At 38.6% G+C, this 24,712-nt stretch overlaps 1 pseudogene; it reads right to left on the bottom strand.

Moving 5' to 3' along the window:
- Nucleotides 1-5,960: 5,960 nt before the first annotated feature.
- On the bottom strand, nt 5,961-8,064 carry LOC114706478 (annotated as a pseudogene).
- Between the last annotated feature and the right edge of the window lie 16,648 nt (nt 8,065-24,712).

Below are 24,712 nucleotides of genomic sequence, written 5' to 3'. Positions count from 1 at the left end.
CTCCTAGTTCCTCACCATCTTTGGTTTTAGAATTAAGCAATTATATCCAGTGATACTATCATCTAAATTTTTTTCTTAATTTGAGTGTTTTATCGTTATTTAAGGTAGCTTTTTAAATTTTTGTTAACTTTTTGCCATTTTTTATTTTATTTAAGGGCATTTATTGTTAAAGACAACACCATATATTATAACATATAAATCCTAAATTACTTAATGGCTTAAACATGATACAAGTTTCTTTACTATTGCTCAAACATGCAATATGAATGATATCCCTCAAGTGATGACTTATAGGGCTAAAATCCATTTTATTTAGAACTTCCAGATTCAATTCACAGTTTTCTAAATTATTGTGATAATCTCTATCAACCCTGTGGAAAGAGAGCATATTAACAAGGCCTGAATGCAGTACAAACTACCTTCATTCACATCTTTTCATTCACATTGTCTTAGGTAGAGTCCAGGGTTCTGGACATAATTAACCAATAAACAAACTTGAAAATTTTGGTGAATAGATGTCTACATTTTTTCCACACAGCTTAATTTTCTGTTTCTAAAAGGTGTTTAACATAATTGCAAAGTTTTGAGGATAATGGGGGTTGTTTTGGTCTCATGGGTGTTTTGAACATTTACTTTGTAAAGTTTTTGCAGATTACCTGGCAACAGTTTGCATCAAATTCGTGATTTACAAGTAAGTTCTTTTTGGTAACAATAAGGACATTAATTTCCACATGTGGAAGGCAATTTGCAGTGATCAAACCCTTACTACAGTCAGTTCAATCTCAGAAGATAAAGTATCAATATCATTACTCCAAATATTTTTATGTTTTGTCATTCAGAATTGCATTATTGCTTCTTTATTTTTTTAAATTTTACTTATCATCCACAGTTCCCCCTACCTCCTCTCCTCCAACTCTCCCACAACCTTCCTCCCTATCCCCCATTCATTCCTGAGAAAATGTAAGGCCTCCTACAAGGAGTCAACAAAGGCTGGCACATCAAACTGAGATAAGCCCAAGCCCCTCCCCCTTGCATCAAGGCTGAGCAAGGTGTCAGACCATAGGGAATGGTCTCCAAAGAGCCACCTTGTGCACCAGGGATAAATCCTGGTCCCATGGCCAGGGCCTCCACAAAGAGACAAAGCCACACAACTGTCATTCACTTTCAGAAGGCCTAGTTCTGCTCCCTGAAGGTTCCCCAGCTATCAGTCCAGAGTCCATAAATTCCCACTAGCTTGGGTCAGCTGTCTCTGTGGGTTTCCCCATTATGATCTTGACCACTTGCCCTGCTCATACAATACCTCCTTCCTTTCTTCAACTGGACTCCAGGTGCTTGGCCCAGAGCCAAGCTGTATCTGCTTCTCTGTATCTGCTTCCATCAGTCACTCCATGAAGGCTCTGTGGTGACAGGGTATTCACCAATCTGATTACAGGAAAAGGCCAGTTCAGGTACCCTCTCTACTATTACTAGGAGTCTTAGCTGTGGTCATCCTTGTGGATTTCTGGGAGTTTCACTAGCACCAGGTTTCTCCCTAACCCCCAAATGGCCCCCTCTATTAAGATGTCTCTCTTTCATTGTTCTCCCTTTCTGTCTCTCTCCCTACTCAAACATCCCATTCCCTCATGTTCAGTCTCCCACTTTATCCCTTTTTTGCTTCTCCCAGTTTATGCAGGAGATCTTATCTATTTCCCCCTCACAGGGAGATTCATGCTTGTCCCTTGTTGCTGGAGGGCTTCTCTCCAGGTTCCCCAAGCCCCGCAGTCCCACAATCCACTTACAAAATAATCAGTCAGACGCTTATATCACTTATAAACTGTATGGCCGTGGCAGGCTTCTTGTTAACTGTTCTTTTATCTTAAATTAACCCACTTCCATAAATCTATACCTTGCCATGTGGCTGGTGGCTTACCAGAGTCTTTACATGCTGCTTGTCCTGGCGGTGGCTGCAGTGTCTCCGTCCTCAGCCTTCCGCTTCCCAGAATTCTCCTCTCTCCTTGTCCCACCTACTTCCTGCCTGGCAACCTAATTCCTGCCTGGTCACTGGCCATCAGTGTTTTATTTATATAGAATGATATCCACAGCACTTACCCTTTTTTTCTTTTTTTAAAAAGGAAGGTTTTAACTTTAACATGGTAAAATTACATATAACAAAACAATTACCGAGCAAGAATTACAGTTACAATATTAAAGAAGATGTCCTATCTATCTTATATTTGTGAGTTTAAGGTTTTATAGCTAACTTATCTTTTATCATAACTGAGGAAATTACGACTATCTAGTCTTCAACCACATCAAAGACCTGAGAAGGAACATAATGGTACCTGAGAAATGGTAGATGGATGTAAGCAACTTTCGGGAATCTTGCAAAAGTAGACCAAGACAGCTGGCAGCCTGGACAGTCACCTAATGTTTCTCAGCATTGTTGGTGCATTCAAAGTGGCTACAGGCCTAGAGTATCTGACAGACCACTTTCAGAAGCAGGATTTCTGAGAGACCATCTTACCCTGTCTTGGCAGAGTACAGTGGTCGCTTTCCTTGTGTCCCGCTTGTCCAGAAAGGACAGCATTATATTTGTACTGTAGGCCATTTTGTGCCAAAAAGACAAACTTCCAAATGGAAATGTCTTAGAAGCCCAACATTCTCTTGGGATCAATTGGTGCAGCCAGGAGCAATTGTGCCTCACGTCAACAGAATTTTAAGTTATTTAAATGCCATATTCTCTAGGTCTATGAAGTGTTTGAAGATTACCTATCTATCTGAAATATATCTATGTATACCTAGAAGACTTAACTAACATGGCTACAGATATGATTATCATAGATGACTAATTATTAATCTATTTTTAAATTATCTATTATAATTTTAAATGAGTTACATAAACATAATACCTCAAACAAGAATAGAAAAATATATATATATATATATATAGAGAGAGAGAGTATAACAAAATTAACTTCAAGTTTGTATCAATAAACTAAAATTTATACCAATGTAAAACATTTTAAACATAAACTAAAATCTATACCAATGTAAAACATTTTAAACAAGTTGTTCTTTAAAAGTAGGTTCATTAATCTACCCTTGTATCTTATCATCTCCATATCCTCCTATATATCTATATCATATCTCCTTTTCTTTTTTAGAAGGAGATCACATTTATAATCAACCTGTTTTAAATAAAAATATTGGTTTTTCTCTGTCCCACAACAGAGGGCTCTTGTGATTTGGGACACAAGAATCACTTAACCATTTTTTTTTTAAGCAATATGTCTGGGTTTAGAGGGGGAGTGAGCCAATTCCACCTCTAAAGCCAGCTTGGTATATTTGGGAATTTGGGCGTAGCATCTCTTACTACTTCCTGCTGGAGGGGGGTGCTGTATCTTATGGGGATGCAAAGAAAATTTTAGGCCTATGGGGTAGTCTGTGAGGCTCTATTGTGTGAACCAGTTGCCTTAAAACTGCTCTGGATGTTGGATCATCTGGGCCATGGTGTCATCAGAGACCTTTCAGGGGGTCTTGGCTGGTGAAACCTGATGTATCTTAATCTGGAACAAATCCACAGCCTCTGGCTTTCTGTGGAAACAAAAGCAGAACCTCTTTTCCAAAGCAACATATCCTTAAATCCAGATTTTGAAGTCAAGGTACCTTTAAAATATACATTTTGGCATAACTCAACAGCTTTTGTAATCAAATGTTTTTCTTCAGTTACGAATATCAAAGACAACATAATCCAGATTCTCTGTGTGGTAGCCATCTTTATGTGGCTTATTTTTTATATTACCTTGAGCCTATTGCTTTAAACTGTACCATTGTAAGACTGAAAAGGCACTGTGGCTGCTGGCTCTGCCCACTTCAGCTTGTTAACATGGCAGTGGTACATTTTTCGCCAGCTCTGGGAGTCATCAAGTCTCAGAAATAGTGGGTCTAAGCTTTTATCAAAGCAGCGTGTAGCCCAGAAACCTCTTTTTCTTTCTTTTTTTTTTTTATACTAGTAAAGACTAAATCTACCACACAGCATAATGTGCCGCAGGCAGATGCCTTATTTCTGCCATACTGCTGGTCAAACGCACACGCCAGGAACCCGCCAGTGTTCAAACCCGCTTTGCCACATCTAGCTGCCCGTATGAGACAAGAAGCAGGAACTTGTTTTTGGCTCTGTTTAGAATTGGTTATTAAATATTCTCAGGTTTAAGGTGGAATCTCGAGCCGTTGGGTGCCATTTGTTGCTGGAGGGCTTCTCTCCAGGTTCCCCAAGCCCCGCAGTCCCACAATCCACTTACAAAATAATCACTTAGACGCTTATATCACTTATAAACTGTATGGCCGTGGCAGGCTTCTTGTTAACTGTTCTTTTATCTTAAATTAACCCATTTTTATAAATCTATACCTTGCCACGTGGCTGGTGGCTTACCAGAGTCTTTACATGCTGCTTGTCCTGGCGGTGCCTGCAGTGTCTCCGTCCTCAGCCTTCTGCTTCCCAGAATTCTCCTCTCTCTTTGTCCCACCTACTTCCTGCCTGGCAACCTACTTCCTATCTGGTCACTGGCCATCAGTGTTTTATTTATATAGAGTGATATCCACAGCAGTCCCTCTTAGGGTCCTCCTTGCTACCTAGGTTTCCTGGGGTTGTGGATTGCAGCTGGTTATCTTTTGCTTTACAGCATGATTGCTTTGTAACAAATGAAATTTTAGAGCCTTAATAAGTGTGAGTGTTAAACGATACCAACTACAGTATCATTTATGATACAGAAATGATGAAAACTATACAAAAAGTAGTATATATTTAATGTTACACTGTCGATAAAAATAAAACATACAGAAATGCTCATAAGATCAGTAGGACACTGATTGTAAACACATTAATGCACACAACTGAAATGCTAGTCACCCTGTACAAATGCAAAATAGCAGTTAGGGTTGAATATGATGATATTTTATTTGTGCTGAAATGTGATTTTATTTGTATGTCAATAAATATAGTTGCCTGGGGGTCAGATCTAATAGCAAGCCATTTAGCAGAAATCTGGCAGTGGTAGCACACACCCTTAATCCAATTATGTGGCAGGCAGAGTCTCTGTGTGTTCATGGGTACAGCCAAGCATGGTGACACACGCCTTTAATCTCAGTACCAACCATAGAGACCTGGAGGTCTGTATAGACAGACAGTGATGAGGAAGTCATGTGGTTGGATTTAGAGCCAATGAGAAGGCAGAACAGAAAGGCAATAAAAGACAGGACACAGGAAGATGGTCTCTCTCTCAAGGCAAGGACAGCAGCGAGTGGTAAGCTAAAGGCTCTTCACTAATGCTCTGATTTCTTGGGCTTTTAACTGTGTATTTGGCTCTGTGTTTCTTATTTAATAAGACCATGTAGAATTTCATCTACAGTTGAATGGTAGATTTTGTAACTTTTTACATTAATTATGTATTTTATGTAATCTCTTATTTAATTGTATAAAAAAACAACCATTGGGGGTACTTCTACTCATCTCCCTAAATCATGTCATTAAAAAAGAGTTAGGTGAGAAATTTCCTTTAAAGTCAATTGTCTGCCAAACATTTTTGTTGTTAATTAGCCTTTCTAAAGGTATAATTTCTCTTATTTAGTTGAAGGTTCCTTATTGGTTCTGCTTCAATGAGTGGTCAAGATCAAAGTACAAAAGAGAGCAATCAGTTGTAGCAAGGAAAGTCATTTACATGGAGAACTAAACAGACAATCTCAGAGTCACTATTATGGTTAGAGGTTGGCAGCATGGCATAAGGCTTTTCCAAACTGGGTGCCACAAAGGGTCATTTGATTTTCTTCAACTGAAGATGAATCAGAAGTTCGAAAGTAATTTTGGAAGTGCAGAGCTGGCAGGGATGGAAGAAGGGTGATGATCTGAGGAACTAGGGAGACATTTGGCCACCAGGATGAATTGAAAGCTCTACCTGTGCTGGGATCCCCTCAGCCCCTCTGTTCTAGCAGGAAGTGGGCAGCCTGCGACACCCAAGAACAGATCTGGGGCTGCTAGATACTCCAAGCTGGAGGTGGTTCACAACAGTTTGTCCTTCAATGAGAACAGTACTGCCACCTAGTATTTCTGCCATGGTGCTGCGGTCCTTGACCTCTTCATGGCAGTTTGCTTATAATTCATACTTGATCATTGTCAGTTTCTTCTTAATAGCATTCTTGGAGCTTGCATAAATAATTTTGCTCCTAAGGGGTTCACTCTCAGGAGCCCAGAAGATGAACCCCAGGTCCTTCTTGCTCTTCCTGGCCTCATAGGTTGTATAGTGGAGAGCATAGCGGTAGTTCTGTCTGTCAGCATCTCGACAAAGGTGGTATAGGGTTGTTCACAGTTTGCCCCATGTCTCCTACCATGGTCTCCTTGCCCTTCTCCAGGATGCTGTTCTTCTTGTCCTCACTCAGGCAGAAGAGCACTACCTTCTTTGGTTTCTTCACTTTTCTTTCATTGAGAATTTGAACACCTTCATGACATTGAACATCTTGAAGATAATATCAGACACAGCGATACCAGAGAGCAGGTTTCTAGAAGTGAAAGTGAGACAGAAACAGTCAGGGAAGTACTGAGCTGCCACAGCTGCTGCCAGGACCCGACTCCCAAACTTTTTAAAATGTGGCTTAAAATACTAGAAAAGCATATGTCAAAAATGAGGAGTGTTTGACTCTATATGTCTGAATCATTAGTAAGCTTTTCTTGATGTTTGTGCTTATAATTTTTCAATTAAAAAGTTAAAACCACAAACTTTACAACCACACAAAATTAACCTCAAATCCTCAATATGCCATACCAAGTATTAGCACTGTGAGTCTGAATAAAAAAATAAAATCTCAACATTCTTACCTCCCCCAAAATATTAAAAAAACTGTGAATTTTTATGACATTATATTAGATAATCTGTCACACTGTGATTTCATTCAATAAATTTTCTTTAAAATGTTTAGCACTCTGTACTCTATAAATTTTCCTCAATGAAAATGCATTTCTTGAGTAATTACAAAAAGTGTTTAAATATTAAATAAATTAAAATATTCCATTATATGATAGTCCTGAGTACAGTGAACCCTAAATGATGCTGACAAATGGAGCTTTTTTAATTGCAGATGCCTTTCAAGTTGTCCTCATCAGCTCTATGTCACAACTGGAGGCAACCACATACACACTGACCTTTCATAAAAAAATTTAAAAAAATTACCTTAAGTGAGGTAATTTTTGGCTTCCTCTTCAGAGAATCTAGGTTGACATTTAGCTGCAAAATGAATAGCTCCTTGCATTCCACATGCCTGAGACCAGACCTCCCACTGTGAACTCCACCAATGTCATGCTTTATAAATATAAAACAGAGACCTAATAGTATATATGATGCATACAATGAGATTGATCTAATCTAAAAAAAAATCAGGAGAAATCAGAAACATTGTATAGAGTTGACACAATTTAAGTAGTTGTTATGAATCAGTTTTATGCAGGTCTGATATTTTCCTAGGGTAAGACCTCAGTATTGCTTGCTTAGAACATTGCTCTAATCTCCCAAAAGATCTCTAAAAGGTCTCTATACTCCATTTTCACATGGCTCATATATTCTTTTTCCAAGAATGTTCTATCTAGAAACTAGAAACGAGAGTATTTCACTGAACTTTTGAAAGGATTCTTTATCTATTATCAACTAGTGAATCAGTTATTAGATATACTAGAATGGTTGAATAAGCAAATATCTAATGGCAAAATCTATTATTTCCCAATTTTCATATATAAGACCATTGAAGACCACAGACGAGCAAAACCTGGACATGGTAGTTGAGTAAATATAAAAGTAAAACCTAGGATTCTTGATCCTTGGGCCATTGTCTTGATTATGTCCTATTTTTGCCTTCTGTTCCTAGAATGGCCATAGAAACACATATCTAGTAAAAGAAGATACCTGTCATACCCATAGCACCAAGCAATTTCTGCACCCAGGGAAAGAATTACATGCCTTCCTTAGTTTTTATGAGTTTTCTCTGGAGAGTCAAGATTTTGACACCCCTGTAATTTAAAAGTGGCATCTTTACCAAAGTCATAACGATTTCTGATTTGCTTAGTATATTATATTTCCAATGGCAAATTTCTATGCTAAACATTTACATGTGATATTTAATTTAATTTTATCAATTTTAAAATGTAAATGTCACTGACTTCCCCATTTTTAAAGATGAGATAACAAACCCATGAGTGAAATGACATACTGCAATTAACACATTAAAAGTCAAAAAGAACTTAAGCCTACATCTCACTCCACAATCTGTGATAGAATCCTCAATAGAAGGCCATTTATTACTATTCCTTTGCCCATCTCTTAGTTATTTAACTATCTTTATCATGTCCTTAGTTAAACACAAACACAAACATACACACACACACACACACACCAGACCCTTAGGATACAGGAGCTTGAAAAATGAGAAATCATAACACTATTTACATTCACTCCTTAAAACAAAAATTTGATAGAGACAACTTTAGAGTTCAAAATTAAATTTTATTTTTTATTAAATAAACCAACTCAAGATACACTTTTACATAGGTCACCTGCCAAATCAAAATTTTCTAAGTATCAACTTTTTGCTATTATGAAAATGTTATGGTATCACAGAAATCATATGAGGGATTTTTCTGTACCCTTCTTTAATTCCTTTCACTAACTAAAAGCTACATAGATAAACAAAGGTAAAGGGTAAATGCTTTCACATAAGTAAAGAATATGAGATATGTGTGTCCAAAGAAGTGTTTTTCAGGCAATGTGGTACAGTGATGAAGTGGGAAAACATCAAAACTTTAAAGAACTCAGTCATTGGCTTGTATCTGTCACAGAGTATGTTTGATTTTCAACACCATCATTCTCTCTAAGTGTCTTCTGCATTCTATCTTCTTCTAAGAATATAGGTACTGGAATAATAAAATGTTTATTGGGGGCAGATGGAAAACTTCCTAACCCACAAATAGGAAACCTGGATTCTAGTTGAAAGACTTCCAATAATTTATTGTATGTCTTTATATATTTGTCTTTGCCCTGTAAGCCTTTCACCTACCGAAGTTGAAATAGATGATCTGACTTTCCAACTACTTCTGGTTGCTGCTATAACAAATTGTCCGCCGGGCAGTGGTGACACACGCCTTTAATCCCAGCACTTGGGAGGCAGAGCCAGGCAGATCTCTGTGAGTTCAAGGCCGGCCTGGGCTACAGAGTGAGTTCCAGGAGAGGCACAAAGCTACATAGAGAAACCCTGTCTCAAAAAAACAAAAAAAAAAATGTCACATATAAAGTGGCTTAAAACAAAATAAAGCAAAAAAAAAAAAAATACTGCTTTGCAGTTGTATAAATTATGTGTGACATCAGTCACATTGCAACTAAATTAAGGTGTTTGATCAGGTCAATTAACTTCTGGAGATGTTAAGAGAAGATTCAGCTTCTTTGCTTGTTCTGACTTCAAGAAGTCATCTGTATTTCTTAACTCATTCCTTCCATCTTCAAAGGCAGATACTATAGTGTTTTATTTAATTCATATACTCTGAACTCTGGACACTTATGATTAAAGTAATACCACCCAACAAGGCATGAATAAATATCCCAATTAATTATTCACATCCTCACCCAACTCCTCTTCAATGTACTTCCTTCCCTTTCTGCATTACTTTGTATCTTAGTTTTATTCACTTACCAAGTCCAATTTGGGCTACCAATATATTCTTGGATGTGTGACCTTCAAATGAAACATGGTCAACTGACCAGGGGCTATATTCAATTTTTTTTCATTTTATTTATTCTTTGTGTCTTTCACATCAAACCTCCTGATCTCATCCACCTTCACCAAAAGAGAGACAGAGAGAGAGAGAGAGAGAGAGAGAGAGAAGAGAGAGAGAGAGAAGAGAGAGAGAGAGAGAGAGAGAGAGAGAGAGAGAGAGAGAGAGAGAGAGAGAGAGAGAGAGAAAGGGAAAATCTCACCATGGAAGCTGCAGTGTAACACAGTGAGTCACGCAAAAAAACCCTTTATCCATACATTTTTCCATGCAGTAGTTCATCACAAATAATCATTAGTCTGGTTTGAGGCCCCTGGTTGTAGCTGAAGTTTTGTACAGTCCTGCCTGGCTCATGGTCAGGACAAATCTCTGTCTCCTGCCAGTCCCACAGCCGCTCAGATCCAATTAAACACACAGAGACTTATATTGCTTACAAACTGTATGGCTGTGGCAGGCTTCTTATAATATAGTTCTTCTATCTTAAATTAACCCATTTCCATTAAGTTAAACTTTGCCACGTGGCTCATGGCTTACCACTACTTTATATCCTATTCCTCATCGTGGGGGCTGGCAGCATCTCCTGACTCAGCCTTCCTGTTCCCAGAATTCTCCTTTCTCTTTGTCCCGCCTATACTTCCTGCCTGGCTACTGGCCAATCAGCACTTTATTTATTAACCAATCAGAACAACACATTCACAGCATAGAGAACATCCCACAGCACCTGGTCTCTAATATACCATCAATGCTGGGCCCTCATTGGGACTCTTCCTGGACATCTTGTTGCTTCCCTGTGTTATGGAGATCCTGCAGCCCTGGGTCCACAGGACTCTCTTCCCCTGTAAAAGCAAGTAAATAGAAGTAAAAGAGCCCATAAAAAGGCAAAGCTAAAAGGTATAGATACAGAGACTCACTCATTCATATACTCAGGAATCCAATAAAAACACAAAATGGGAAGTAATATTATTTACACAAATGACCTGTAGAGTAAAATAATGAGAGAGACAGAGGCAGAGACAAAAACACAGAGAGAATTAAAAAAAAAATCAAAATTTAAAAATAAAAAAATTAAAAAGAAAAACCCTGATGTGACATTATGCGACAAGAAAAACCCAAAGATGCCAGAGTTCATTTTCTGTTGGCCATATACTGCTGGGCATGTACCTACTCTTAAAAGTAGTTGGTTTCCCCAGTGAAACAGCCTTGAAGAAAACTGATATTTAATTTGCAAGTAATTATCAATTTGAGATACCTTCTGTATCAGGGATGCTGTCATGTGTCCTCTTTCAGTTCTAGGACACCATCTGATGCAGAACTGTGGAGGACCTATGCATGCTGCCTCAGTCTCTGTGAATTCATATTGTGTTGGTCCTATTGATTTAGAGGGCCTTGTTTCCTTGGTGTCCTCCATCTCCTCAGACTTCACACTCTTTCAGCCTTTTCCTACTTAGGGTTCCCTGAGGCTTGAGGGAAGGGATTTGTTGGGTTATGAGTCTGACATCTGTCACTCTCTACATATTGTATGGATATGTGTCTCTGTAATTTTTGCCATTTGTTGTAGGAGGAAGCCTCTCTGATAAAGTTTGAACAAAGCACTGATCTCTGAGTATAACAGAATATCTTTAGAATTCATTTTAGTACTGCTAATTTTTTTTTAGACGAGTACTATATGGTTTTACCCTACATACCTGAACTACCTAGGATCAGGTTCTTGGTCACCCACACAATGCCAACATGTCTGGTTATGGTTTGTATCTCCTGGAATGATCCTTACATAAATCAAATCAGATGCTGGTTGTTTACTCCCACAAGCTTTGTGCCACCATTGTATAAGCATATCTTGCAGAAAAGACACCATTGTAGATAAAAGTGTTTGGACCTGGGCTGGTGTTTACATTTATCTTTTGGTAGCTTGCAGAGTACCTTCTGATAACAGAAACAATAGTCCTTAGATCTGACATCTCTAAGTAGGTACTTGTTCCACTTTTCCACGTTCAATGAGTTGTATAGGTGTTTTCTTCAGTAATGGGGGCTTGCCTCAAGTTTGTGGAGAGCAACAGTTTGGACTCCTTTGGCCAACAGCTCAATTAAATGTAAACCATTCCAGGTACCGGAAACTTCATTTGATGACAAGACATGTCACTATTTAGTGATTACATTTAGATTGCCTTCAAATATGAATACACACACACACACACACACACACACACACACACACACAGGCACAGGCACGCACGCAGGCAGATAGATGATAGATAGATAGATAGATAGATAGATAGATAGATAGATAAAGGTAATCCATTTATCTTTCCTAGAGAAATCTATCTGTCCTCCGGTAGTCCCTTACTCTATACCTAACCAATATGATTCTACAGATTATAGCTTTCTTATTATTGACTTAACAGATAATATATACATATAAGGGAATGCATACTTTGTCTTTCTGGGTCTGTATTACCTCAATCAGGATAACTTTATCTGGTTCATTCTATTTACCATTGAATTTCATGATTTAATTTTTCATGGCTGAATAATATTCCATTGTATAAATGTACCACATTTTCTTTATTCATTCTTCTGGTGAAGGACATCTAGGGGTTCTCCAATTCTGGCCGTTATGAAGAGAGAAGCAATCAATATGGTTGAGCAAGTGTCTCTGTGGTATAATGAAGCATTCTTTGGGTATATGCCTCAGAGTGATATAGCAGATCTTGAGGTAGATAGATTCCCAGCTTCTTGAGGAACTTCCCATAATGATTTCCATAGTGACTGTACAAATTTGTACTCACACCAGCAATGGAGGAGTGTTCCCCTTATGTTGCTGGAGGGCTTCTCTCCTGGTTCCACCAAGCCCCGCAGTCCCACAATCCATTTATAAAATGATCACTCAGACACTTATATCACTTACAAACTGTATGGCCGTGGCAGGCTTCTTGCTAACTGTTCTTATATCTCAAATTAACCCATTTCTATACATCTGTACCTTACCATGTGGCTGGTGGGTTACCGGCGTCTTTACATGTTGCTTGTCCTGGCGGTGGCTGCAGTGTCTCTCCTCCTTCTTCCTGTTTCCCCAATTTTCCTCCCTCCTTATCCCGCCTATACTTCCTGTCTGGTCACTGGCCATCAGTGTTTTATTTATATAGAGTGATATCCAGAGCACCCTTACTCTACAAACTTGCCATCAAGAGCTGTCATTTTTTTAATTTATCTTAGATATTCTGACAGAGTAAAGATGAAATCTCCAAGTATTTTTGTCTTGAATTTCCCTATGAGAATTTTTGGTGCATGGTGATAAGTATCATATCACTCTATTTCATTCTTCTACATGCAGCCATCCAATGTGACCCACACAACTTGTTGAAGATGGTATCTTTTTTTCCAGTGGGTATTTCTGGCTTCTTTATCAAAAAATTAGGTGTCCATTGGTATGTGGATTTTTGTTTGGGTTTTCAGTTTGATTCCTTTTATTGACACGTCTGTTTATTGTGAAAACATTATGCTGTTTTTATAACTATAGCTCTGTAGTACAATTTGAGTTTGAAGACAGTGATACTTCTAGCAGATCTTCTATTATTCAGAGTTGTTTTAAATAGCCTATCTTTTTGTGTTTCCCTATGCAGTTGAAAATTATCCTTTCAAGATCTGTGAAGAATTGTACTGGAATTTAAAGAGGGATTGCATTGAACCAGTAGATTTCTTTTGGTAGGATACCATTTATACTATATTAATCCTATCGATCTATGAACATGGGAGATCTTTCTAGCCTCTGATATCTTTTTCAATTTCTTTCTTCAGTGTCTTAAAATTTTCATCATTCAAGTTTTTCATGTGCTTGGTTAGAGTTACTGCAAGACATTTCATATTTTGGGGAAATATTATGAAAGGTATTGTTTCTCTGGTTTCATTCTCAGTCTGTTCATCATTTGAATGTAGGATAGTTGCTGACTCCTATGAGAGAGTGGAAGTCTTGTATTATTCATGATTTTAATAGAAATACTTTGAGTTTCTCTGTACTACGGTTGATGTTGACTGTCAGGTTGTTGTAAATTCTCTTTATTATGTTGAAGCATATGCCTTGTATCCTTAGTCTCTCCAGGACTTTTATTACGAAGGGCTATCAGTTTTGTGAAAGGCCTTTTCTCCCTTTAATGAGATAACTTTGATATTTGCTCTGAAAATCTGAGGTCCGTTTATATGGTGAATTGCATTTATTGTTTTGTTTATACTAAACTACCTCTGAATCCCTTGAATGAATCCTACTTGATAATGGTGGATAATCTTTGTGATAATGTTCTTGGATTTGGTTTGCAAGTATTTTATTGAGAATTTTTGTATATATGTTCATAAGGGAAGTTGGTCTGTAATTCTTTTTCTCTTTTTTTTGTTAGGTATTTATGTGCATGAGGTCTGAGGTTAGCTATGCCCTCATAAAATAAATTTGGCAGTGTCCTTTATATTTCTATTTTGTGGAGTACTTTGAAGAGTATTGGCATTAACTCTTCCTTGAAAGTCTGGCAGAATTCTGTGCTAAAACTATCTGGTCTTGGGCTTATTTTTTTTTTTTTGATTGGGAGACTTTTAATAATAACTTCCTGTAGTGGTATATTGTGTACCTTAATAAATTTGCCTGGGGATCAGAGGTCAGCCACTAGATTCGACATAGAAGCCAGACAACGGTGGCACACATCCTTAATCCTGTCACTCAGGAGGCAGAGATCCAGATGGATCAAGGTCATACTGGAAACAGAGCCAGGCAGTGATGGCACACAACTTTAATCCCAGTACTGGGAAAAACACACACACCTTTAATCCCAGGAAGAGGTATCTGGGCAGAGAAAGGTATGTAAAGCACGAGGAAACAGGAACTCACTCTCTTTAGGCACAGGATTTCTTAGGGTTAAGAACTAGATATTTTCCACCATGAGTATGGATGATGGAATGCCCTCTTGCCCTGGCTTTCAGGACACTCTGCTCTTCTGGTCTACCTGTATGGTCACCCCTCTTTCTACTCCATCATCCATTTGTTGCTTTTGAGACATGATGTTTTTCCAGCATCTCAGCCTCTGCCTCCTGAGAGCTAGGATCACATGCATGGACCACCATGACCTGATCAAATCTTTGTATGTATTCTTTCAACCAGACTCTTCACAGCTTTGTCCTATATACCCTCCCCTTGTCATCCTTCAACAGAGACTATTAAATGAAAGTAGTAGTTCACTATGAACACATCTATTTTTATATATAAGAATGTCACACGCCAGGCGGTGGTGGCACATGCCTTTAATCCCAGCACTCGGGAGGCAGAGCCAGGCGGCTCTCTGTGAGTTCAAGGCCAGCCTGGGCTACCAAGTGAGTTCCAGGAAAGGCGCAAAGCTACACAGAGAAACCCTGTCTCGAAAACAACAACAAAAAAAAAAAACAAAAAAGAATGTTACTTTCAAAAACCGAGCCAACATTTAAAATCAGAACATTTCAAAATAAAATCCAGATTCCCAGATAGCCTTTAAAGTCCATGCAGTTTTCTTGCAGCAATATACAGCTAAAGTAGACAGTGTGGTGATATATTGTGTCCTCCAATATATTGCGCATCCTAATAAACTTATCTGGGGTCAGAGGACAGAACAGCCACTAGATAGACCTGGAAGCCAGAAAAAGGTGGCAAACAAACCTTTAATTCTATCATTCTGGAGAGATTCCATCCGGATCTCTGTGAGTTCGAAACCACACTGGAAATAGCCAGGCATGGTGACACACACCTTTAATCCCAGGAAGTGATGGCAGGAAGCAGAAAGGTATGTAATGCATGAGGACCAGGAACTAGAGCCTGGTTTAGCTTTTAGGCTTTTAGCAGCAGTTCAGTTGAGATCCATTCAGATGAGGACACAGAGGCTTCCAGTCTGAAGAAACAGGATCAGCTGAGAAGTTGGTAAGGTAAGGTTAGTTGTGGCCTATTTTGTCTCTCTGATCTTTGAGCGTTCACACCAGTACCTGGCTCCAGGTTTGTTTTTACTAACAAGACTTTTTAAGAGTCATGCTACAATCCCCTTCTATTCCCTTCCCCTCATAAACTCTTATAGTGGATTTTGTTGTACCTCGTGACTTTTCTTGCATGGTTAACAATGCTGCATAATAAATAACAGTATATCCTTGAGATTCTCTATTTCCTCAGTGACTGTTTTTTCTCTAATTTTCTTAATTAGGATCTTCTCTCTGTGTCTTTTAGTTAATTTGACTACAGGTTTGTCAATCTCACTAATATCCAAAATATATAACCCTTTGTTCAACTGATTATTTGAATGTTTTTCCTTTGTTTCTATTTTATTGATTTCTTCCCTGAGTTTGACTGTTTCTTGATGTCTACATTCTTGGGATATAATTTCCTCTTTTTGTTTTACAGCTTTCAGGTGTACTGTTAAGTTTCTAGTATGACATCTCTCCTCTTTTCATACATAGGCACTTAGTCTTATGAACGTGCCCCTTAGAACTGCCTTCAGTGTGTCAAACATGTCTCAATATGTTGTGTTTTAATTTTAATTAAATTATAAAAATCTTTGATTTGTTTCTTAATTCTGTCTTTAGCAATGTTTCATTCATGTTTGAGTAGTTCAGTTTCCATATGTTTGTAAGCTTTTTGTTGTTTCTGTTGTTGGTGATATCTAGTTTTAATCTGTATTGGTCATTGGGTGTTATCTCAGTTTTCTCATATCTGCTTGTGACTTGCTTTGTGCCTGAGTATGTGCTGTATTTCGTAGAAAGTTCCATGAAGTGCTGAAAAGATGATATATTCCTTTGTGTTGGGTGAGATGTTCTGTACATATCTATTAAGTCCATTTGGCTTATAATATCATTTAACTCCAGCATTTCTCTGTTCAGTTTTTGTCTGGATGCCCTGTCTAATGAAAAGAGTAGAATATGTAAGTCACCTAATATCCGTGTGTAAGGGTCAATACATGATTTAAGCTTTAGGGGCATTTTTTTATGAACATGGGTGCCCTTTTGTTTGGGGCATAGATGTTAAGAATTGCACTGTCCTCTTGGGGGATTTTTACTTTGAAGGTTATATAATGTCCTTTCTTGTCTTTTTTCATTAATTTTGTTTTGAAGTCTATTTTGTCAGATATTAAAATGGCTATAAAATCTTGCTTCTTAGCTCCATTTGCTTGGAATTTTTTTCCTAACTTTTACCCTGAAATGATATCTATCCTTGATGTTAAGATGTGTTTCCTGGATAAAGCAGAAGGATGCTTTCTTGCCATTCATACTATTAGTCTGTGTCTTTTTTTTATTTTTATTTTTTGGTGGTGGTAGGGGGATTGAGACCATTGATGGTAAGAAGAGATATCAATGAACAGTGTTTGTTCATTCCTATTATTTTGGTTTTGTGGTGTGTGTGTGTGTGTGTGTGTGTGTGTGTGTGTGTGTGTGTGTGTGTAAGAAAGAGAGAGAGAGAGAGAGAGAGAGAGAGAGAGACAGAGACAGAGACAGAGAAAGACAGAGAGAGAGGTTCTCCCCTTTTTATTTGCTTGTCTAGGCTCATTTATTCCCTGTGTTCTCTTCGGTGTGGTTAAAATCTTCGGGTTGAAGTTTTCCTTCTACCACCTTCTATAGCACTGGACTTGGAGATAGATACTGCTTAAATTTGTTTTTTATCTTGGAACATCTTTTTTTTCTATCTCTTGTGATTGAAAGTTTTGCTGAGTATAATAGTCTGGGCTGACATCTGGCTGGCTTTTAGCATCCTTATTGAGAGGTGTTATTTAGTATGTTGCTTGGTTTTTCTCCATTGCAGCTTTTAATATTCTTTCCTTGTTCTGTACATTTAGGTATTGATAACTATGTGCCAGGGATACTTTCGATTCTGACACATTCTATTTGGTGCTCTGTGTGCTTCTTGTACCATATTGGCAACAATTTCCTTAGGCTAGGTTTTTTACTTCTAGGATTTCCTTGAAAATATTTTCTGTGTCTTTGACTTGGGCTTTTTCTCCTCCTAGATCTATTATTCTTAGATTCTATCATTTCATGGAATCATAGATTTCATGGATGTTTTTGAGGCTGGCCATTTTTAGATTTCACATTTTCCTTGGCATAGGTAATCCATTTCTTCTATCTTTTCTTCAATGCCTAAGATTCTTCCTTTCATCTCTTGTATTCTATTTGTGAGACTTACATCTGAGTTTCCTGTTAGAGTTCCTAAACTATTTCCAGATTTCCCTAAGTTTTGTTTTCTTTATTGATTCTGTTTTTTTAAATTTTTTATTAATGAAACTTATTCAGAATGTTGCATCCTGATTGCAGTTTCCCCTCCCGCCTCTTCTTCCCCTCCCTTCCCTCACTTCCCCTTTCCCCAATCACCACCCCAATCTACTCCTCTTCTGTAGATGAAATTCTAAACAGTCTTATTAAATAAGAAACACAGAGGCAAATGCAGAGTTAAAAGCCCAGAGATCACAGCAGTAGCCAAGAGCTAAGACCACCTTTTCTTACCACTCACTGCCATGCTTCCCCTGAGAGAGAAACCTTTTTTTCCTGTGTCCTGTCTTCTTATTGCCTTTCTATTTTGCCTTCTCAATTGCTATAAACCCAACCACATGAGTTCCTCATCACTGCCTGTCTATACAGACATCCAGGTCTCTATGGTTGGTACTGGGATTAAGAGTTCAGGTCACCTTGCTTTGGATGTGTCCTTGACCACAGAGACTTTACCTACCATGTGATCAGACTAAGGGCGTGTGCTAACACCTGCCTGACTCCCACTTATGGCTCACTGTGACTTCTGATCTCCAGGCAACTTTATTAACAGACCAATAAAATCACATTTCATCACAAATAAAATATCACCATATTCTTCTGTTTCAGTTCAGAAAGGGGCAGGCATCCCATGGATGTCAACAAAGCATGGCATATCAAGTTGAGGTAGGGCTAAGCTCCTCACATTGTATTAAGGCTTGGTAAGGCAATAGAATATGAGAAGTAGGTTCACAAAAGCCTGCTAAAGCATCAGAGACAGCTCCTGCTCCCACTGCTAGGAGTCCCCAAAATAGACCAAGCTATACAACTGTCACACATATGTAGAGGGTCGAGGCTAATTCCATACAGGCTCCTTAGCTGTCAATCCAGTGTCTGTGAGCTCCTTTGAGACCAGGTTAGTTTTCTTTGTGGGTTCCCTTGTGATGACTTTGACCCTTCCCCTGGATCATACAATGCTTCTTCCCTCTCTTCAACAGTATTCCTCGAGGTTGACCTGGTGCTTGGCTGTGGATCTCTTCATCTGCTTCCATCAGTTACTGTACAAAAAATATCTTTCTCTGATAACAATTAAGGTTGTCACCATTCTGATTACAGGAGACGGGCAATCTGGCTACCTATCCACTATTGCTAGGAGTCTTTGCTGGGCTCATCCTTGGAAGTCTTGAACTATTTTATTCATTTCCTTCTACTGTTTGTTTTGCTTTTATAAGTTTCTCTAAGGAATTTATCCATTTCTTCTTTAAGGACCTCTATTACATTTATAAAGGCCATCTTAAGTCCTTGTGTTGTGCTTCAACTATGTTATATTTCACAGCCTAGTAGAGCTGTTGGGTTGTGATGGAGACATATTGTCCTGGCTTTTATTGTGTTGTATTAATACCAAGATTGCAACTAGGTTTCTGGGTCTAGAATGATTATAATTCTAGGTATTGATACCTAGTCTTGTCTTTATTGGGTGAGTGCTTTGTATCTTGATTCTGTTGTCATCTCTTTGTTAGGTGGGCATGGTGGATATTTGTTGCCTAGTGTGGAATTTTTCTGGAATCCTGCCAGATGTGGCCACTGTGGGTCCTCAGTAGAATCTATTTCTAGGTATTAGAAGCTGACACATAGGAGTGGGATTGGGCTCGATGGAGGTTGCTGAGGAAGAGCCACAGAAGGGAGGAAAGCAAGATATTCTACCAGAATTTGCTTAGTCTCTTGGGAATGGGGGAAGAGAGTAGGAAGAGTCCACAACAGCTAAGCTGGGGATGAGACTAGGGGACTGGATTTAGAGGAAGGGAGGGAGATGTGCTAATCTGCAATTAGCTTACCTACTTCTCTGGCCAGTGTGTCCTACAGGTTACCAGGGAATGTCTGCTGGAGGTAGGGGCTGGTACAAAGGTATGAGTTGGGGGAAGTAAGGTTGGAGTGTAAGATCTGTGATCCACTCAAGATGGAGGCAGATTCTGCTTATGGCCTAAGTATCCTTTTTTGCTACTTTGGGCTTCCTTATTGTTTCTCAAATGTGGTTGCTTGTCCACCATGTGGTTGACATCCATGCCAGCATAACACAAATGGCATGGTTATTTTATTCTTAATTCTTCTTCTCCAGGCAACTGCAAAGATTTATGGTTTGCCTTCCCTGGAATTTTTTTCCTTTTATACTCTAATATAATTGTCATTGAGCTTGTGTCTGAATCCATCCTTCTTAAATTGTTTTATTAAAGAGACTAAAACCCCAAGAAGGGACTCTGATTTTCCCAGTAACATGTGGTTAGTCCTTGAAATTTCAAGTAACATGTTATGGCCATACAGGGCTATTACAGAGACCCCTCTGAAGACACAGCAATTTACTACACTCCTGAACATTAGGTAAGTTCCTTAGGGATATAAGCTTTTTAACTGGAACTTTGTGTTTCTGGGAGAAGGATGAAAACCCTCACCCTTTTCCTTCTTTCCAAGTTTATTCTTCTGGGGAATAATATAATAGCAAGATATGGAAAACACATGAAACTCCTGTTTCTTGGGTTGTTTTTCCGTGTCTTTGTCCAACAACCACAAAAAGTGCCCCCTTTAAATCCTATTTCTTCTCTTCTTGAGCACAGAGTTTCCCTCTTTACAACACTATCAAGGCCCCCTCAGAGAGTTGAGGGGATTTTGTATCATGTGTAGGGGAAGAAAGGAGAGTAGAGAGGCTTGGAATAGTTAGGCCCATAGAGTCATCATCATAATAATTGACACCAGTAGTATCTTGACTACATGATCCCTAGGCCGTTGCTTTTATAAGTGGGTAAAATTGCCACACAAATAAGTATTTGCTGCAGTGGTCATCTGATAGTACTCTCAGGGCTACCGGGAAGGAAGTTTTAAATCTAAGAATTAAATCAAAGAAGTTCAACAAATTGGTTTTTAAGGGATTTAAGTTCCTGCCAACACAGAGGGCCCCAGGTGTATCTAAGTCTCAATACATATCATACTTGGGTCAGACAAAATGACATCACTGTTACTTTCTCCATCCTGGTTTCTCTAAGTCCTTTCTGAGCAAAAATGATCCCACTTTGCCATTATTCCCACTTCTTTCATGGATTCCTTTTTCAGTCCAGTGACAGCATGTAGTGGTTGTGGCTCCTCAAAGCTTAAGCTAGCCAAGAGGCCATGCCCTAGGAGCTAGTACCCCGAGGTCATAGCATGTACACAGGAGCTGAGGGAAAATCAGAATGAGATCCAGGAGGTCTTTCCATGAGCCAAGCTATGATTGATGATAAGGCATACAGAATCCCTTTTCTTGAGTTGAGTGCATGGAACGCCTTCTATCTTGTTTCTTTCCTTAGATATTTAGGACCTATATCCTGCAGGACAATTTCTCCTGTCATGTTTGTACTATCTCTTGTGATTTCCATGCTAATCTCACTGGTGTGCTTTTCTAAAGAAAAAAGGATGCCTGTGCACATTTAATCTTTGAGGTGCACAGATAACACAGTTAGTCCCAATTTAGGTATAGATTCATCTTAGTATGGACCTCAGCTCATTGCAAACAGAAATTAACCATGGGATTTTATATACATCTGGACTAGTAATGTCATCAAAATGGTCATAAGCATGTGGCTTCATTACCATCTTGTGAAGTGGCACACTTAATAAGGTGGCAAGCATAGGCCAAAGTGGAAGTTCCATAAAACTTCTTTCCCGGTAGCCCTGAGACTACTATCAGATGACCACTGCAGCAGCAGAATATTCTGTGTTACAGGTATCCAGTTACAAACATCAATCATTTACTTCAATATTTTTTCTTTTTTGCTTTTCACCCTCCTGGATATCTAATGGAATCATGGAAATGGGAGACCCAGTCTGGACTCCGCTATGGGTTCTTTTCTTATATGATGAGGTCAGTGCATTCCCTATGTCAGTCTAATCAGTCAATACCAGAATTCCCTGGTGGACTTACTGAATTTTGACATGCTCTTTTCCATGGTTTATGTACTGGATTCTAAAAGGAGACTTAAAGTTTTCCAAGCCATGTGCCTCAAACTTTAGCTGGCTTCGAAATGAAGGTGACACTTCGAGATGGCTAGACCTGGGAAGTTACAGCAAAATAGGACTGAGTGTTGACACAGATCCAAACCAAACCCCAATTATGGACTGACAGGTGCTAGGAAATCTGATGTAACATCTAAGGAGAGTAGAATCAGCCTACCCAGGCAGGAGAAGAAGGCTGGGTCTTAATGCTTGTCGTTTCTGCCTGGTTTCTACAGACTTTTTTTTCTAGGTGAGATAAAAACAAACAAACAAACAAAAAAAACATTTCCTTCCAAGACTCCTTTGTTCCATACTTGTTTTTGTTTATTCCTCACCACACCCTAAATACTCTTGTTTTTGTTCTTAGTTTCCAATAAATGTGACATAGACAGGCTAGGAAAAAAGAACATTCTGATACACTCTCTTTCAAAGTTCTTTTAGATATTATTGTTTTCTGTTTTCCATATTCTCTAGGTTATGGAAACTTAAATCCAAGTTACATATGGAAAATTGCAAGCAGGCTTTCTTAATCCAGATAACCCTCTTTGAATGGAAAATTCACCCTGGGTACTTATCATGCTTATATCCTATCTAAATTGAGAAATTAACATATACTGACAGATCGTGAATTTGGAAGAAAAGGTCAAAATGAACATTCAAAGAAAATATTAGAATTTCAACCCACAAGGGAGGTGTAACTCTCCCTGACTCATAGAATCATAAGAAATTGACTGACTTCAGTGATGCATGAGGGTCAGTATTTATTCTACAGCGTTTTTGGATGTGGTGTACTCTCCCGACAGGCTAAGATTAAACATGCAAACTGCAACAATAAAGTCACAGGTGCTAGTCATGTTGAGTCACATTGGTAAAAGTCAAAAGTCTGGGAGGCTCCATTTCTTCATAGCCTCTAAAGAGGGAATACAAGATAAAAAGAATACAAGTTTCTGTCATAAGGGTAAGTAAACCAGTAGGCTTCGTTTCTGCATCGTGGCTCACAAGCAAAGAAAGAAGATGCAAAGGAAACTTTCCAGAGGATGTTCTAGTGAGGAACACAAATGCGATTTGGAAGACATCCCAATCTGTGTTTCTTCTGCCTTACTGAGATTTAACAAGGCATCCATATCCTGTTACTTTGATCCAGACCTTTAATAAGGAAAAAAAAGTTATCCCTGACTTATTTCGACAGAACTCAGAAAGACAGGTATACCTAACCGACCTCGTGGTAGCTGGGGGTTGGGTGGAGTGGGAATTTTTTTTTTAAGAAAGTATATTGGCTCATTAAAGGGTTAATTGTTCTTCTCTCTTCAACATGGCTCAATGTGAGCCTTCTTACCTAAGATCCGACATCCCTTAGGGTAATCCTTAGTTGGGTTATTTACTTGCCCACCTGGAAAGCTAGGTCTCCACTTAGGCCAGATATTTCATTCTCTTGACCAAGAGGAAAATAGCTTTCCTATAACAGGCCTTCAGTGCTGCTATAATGCTTCCCCTTCTAAATAGGTAATCCTAAAATTATTTAGGAAACAGATCAAGCAACAGAACCTCCAAATACTTCTATCATTACTGGTTTCTTGCCAGGACAAGAGCAAGGACATTTTCCACTTGTAGTCAAAGACATGCCCAATAGATTTAAGGTATATAGGGGCAGCATTTGTGGAGAACTGATAATATTGATTTTAGGCACAGCATTTGGAATGTTGAAATTTTTAGAAAGCTTTAGGGTACTATAAATTTCAAGAATCTGATGACCCATGCTATGTACACCACAGGCTCTCTACCCCAGACTGAGCAGTTAGGAGTCTTTTAAAAATATTTCAGACCATCATAGACTTGCATTCAACAAACTGCTGAAAGGCAGCCTTATCTTAACATTGACTGTAATTTAGTAAAATATGAAGCAAAATAGGCTGGAGAGATGGCTTGACAGTTAATAACACTTGATGGTCTTATAGTAGACATATGTTTGATTCCCAGCACCCACATGATGGCTCAGAACCATCTGTAACTAGAGTTCCAGGGGATTTGATACCCTTTTCTGACTTCTATGGCCAATATATGCAGTGGTACACATGCATACATGTACACAAAATATTCATACATATAAAATAAAATAAATCTAAAATAAATCTTTGTAAAACTATGAACCAATGGATTTTATCTTATATCCAAGTTCAAGTCCCATTGCCATATCTCTATTGTTATTGTCTAAATTAAACCCACATCCTTGGCCTTACATATTTGTGTTTCCAGGACACCTTTGCGAATATGCATATCTCCATTTTCTGTCAGTCCAAGATTTTCCCATCCAGTGAAGTGCCCCATAGCCTGATAAGGTAGACTATACTGCTGCAGAGGTTGCTCAGCGGTTAAGAGCACATACTACTCTTCCTAAGGACCTGAATTCAATTCACAGCATTCATATCAGGTGGCTTACAACTGCTGTAACACAAGCTCCAGGAATACCTAACACCTCTGACCTCTGTGGGCACTTGAATTCATTTGCAAATACCCACACACATACACATAAATAAGATAGATCTTTAAACTGGGCGGTGGTGTTGTGTGCCTTTAATCCCAGCACTTGAGAGGCAGAGGCAGGCAGATCTCTGTGAGGTCGAGGCCAGCCTGGACAGCCAGAAGTGTTACACAGAGAAACTCTGTCTCAAAAACAAACAAAAA

Source organism: Peromyscus leucopus, chromosome X (genome assembly GCF_004664715.2).
Source record: "Peromyscus leucopus breed LL Stock chromosome X, UCI_PerLeu_2.1, whole genome shotgun sequence".
Taxonomy (NCBI): Eukaryota; Metazoa; Chordata; class Mammalia; order Rodentia; family Cricetidae; genus Peromyscus; species Peromyscus leucopus.
The sequence above is the reverse complement of the archived record's forward strand: the minus strand, read 5'-3'. Positions and strand labels throughout refer to the sequence as shown.